This window comes from Ixodes scapularis, unplaced genomic scaffold, assembly GCF_016920785.2.
Source record: "Ixodes scapularis isolate PalLabHiFi unplaced genomic scaffold, ASM1692078v2 PGA_scaffold4__175_contigs__length_147842914, whole genome shotgun sequence".
In the NCBI taxonomy this organism is placed as follows: Eukaryota; Metazoa; Arthropoda; class Arachnida; order Ixodida; family Ixodidae; genus Ixodes; species Ixodes scapularis.
Genome location: NW_024609879.1, coordinates 6,685,385 through 6,687,702, shown reverse-complemented (window position 1 = coordinate 6,687,702; position 2,318 = coordinate 6,685,385).

The window sequence follows — 2,318 nt, the reverse complement described above, 5'->3', positions numbered from 1 at the left end:
CTAGAAAAATGCGAATATATTGTGCTAGAAGTTATATCGTAAAATTGTTGATAAGTACAAAACGTAAAGACCGCAGGAGCTTCCTCGCTAAAAGTTGCTGTGGTTATGCAGTTACCTAGGGCTGAAACAAATTCCCCTAGGCCCTATGTCTGACGCATACATTTCGCGTCGATTCTCAGACATTTCAACGTTCCAACAAAACTAAGAGAATGTGAAAATTTCATGCTAAAAGCACTCAAAGTTCTATCGATCCTCGAACACATCCGGGAAACCGAGCACCGGTACGGCGATACGGCTGATGCTGTCTCACAGGCGTTAATATCCAGATGATCCAGAGCGATCTTGCGCCGAAAGGGTATAAAGTCTCATTCTTTCATATTTTCACATTATACCTGCGTCAGCGAGCACGAAGAAGCCCGAAGTCGTTGGAAAGCAGCTGCACATCGCAGGTACCGCGCACCGGACAAACTCGCATCCGTCAGCTCTGGGCGCTGCCATCTTACCGATGACGTCACACCTCTTGTGAGGTCATGTGACGAGTGGTCACTTTTGAGTACAACATGGCGGCGTCGGGGGGGGGGGGGGGAGCACTTCTGAACTTCCGGTTTATCACTCTAAGCCCCTCTACCTCGTTGAGTCTGCTACACCCGAGGACACCTGCAGTCAAGGAGGTTAGAAGCACGTTGCGATAATGGTGAGGCCTAGTCATAAAAAGTTTAAACGATTTTGTTCCCAACGTGACCGCAGATCTCTCTGGCGATTGGTGCGCATGACATGTCATGTGCGAGATGGATGGTTGATTGTAGGAGGATTCCTTGCAGGCTTGCGCGCGTTCCGTCCGGTAGGTTTTATCAGAACGAAGGCTAGACGAAGGTTAGCGACGGTCACGTGATGTGGTGAGAGTAAGGAGGAAAATGAGAAAGAGGAAAGGCGTCAAGGGAACATGGCTTGTGTAGGCTACGCGGCTGACGTCATGCCCTCTCCTACCCTTCTATTCTCCATGCCTGCAGTACCGTGGCAGCAGCTTGTGTTTTAGCGCAGAAAAAAAAGGCAAGTTTTCCCAAAGGTGTTTTTTAGAACATTAGTAGAAAGTGAAGCTTAGTTAAACACAAGCAAATATGTCGCGACGGGTTTGTAGAAGTATGCCGTGTTCAACGTCAAAAGACGGGCGCTCTTGCATGTGACGGACACTGCCGGAGATGACGCATGCTCGCACGGAAGGACACAGGCGGATTCGCGTTCCGTGAATCACGTGGTGAACGAATCGAGGGCTGCTAGCGCCGCCTGTAGGCTTTGCTTAAAAAAGGTTTAAAACGAGCAGAGAAATCCCACTGAGAGCCCCCAGCGTGACCTATAGACCCTTTCAGGCAACATTTCATGGGCGCCGCCATCTTGACGTCACGTGACCCTGCCGCCATAGTAGCCGACCTTCAGTTTCTAGCCGTTCCTCCGCGTTGCGTGCTGCACCGGCCACTGCCGGAGCTTTGTTTCGCGTTCTTTTACGTTCCGCGTTGAAATCGAGAATTTTCTTTAGGTCTTTTCGATATTTCGGGCTTTCATTTAATCATTTGATATCTATATTTTAACATAGCTCTTGTATTTTCTTATTTATGAAATGGAATCGGACAGCGAATGGATCGACGATACAAGATTATGGCTTTAGAGACCACATAAGTTCATCCCATTCTAACGTTTTTCTCGCTAATAAAGGGCAGTCGACACCATTGCGACATATGCCAATTTCAACTGACGCAGTAAGGCTATCCAGTTGTGCTTCTCGCTGCATGTGCGCGCTCGTTTCCGTAAAGGCGACCTGCATGTAAGCGATTTAGCGTGCGACGAGACGAGCAATGGCGACGACGACAAGAGTCAACGACTAAGATTTCTCACTGTCGCCTGTTGCATCACTCGGTTTTTTGGGCTTCGTAGCTTACCGTCTTGGCCGCTTGCTCCCGTCGCTTCTATGCGGTTTGCCTCGTCGCGCGACTGCCCGAGCGACAGCAAAGCGGGTCACCGTCGCTTGTCTCGTTGCTCGCCGGATCGCTTGCATGCGGTTTATACTCAATATCGAGGCGCCAATGGTTCAATGCAGTGTGCATCGAAATTAATTGAGTATAAAACGCATGTAAGCGATTTGGCGAGCGACCAGATAAGCGACGGCAACCCGCTTCGTTGTCGCTCAGTCAGTCACGCGACGAGGCAAACCGCCTGGAAGCGGCGGAGCAAGCGACCAAGACGGTGAGCGACGTTTTCTAGAAATCTCAAAACCGAGCGATGCGGCGGTCGACAGTGAGAAATCTCCACCGCTAACCTCGTCG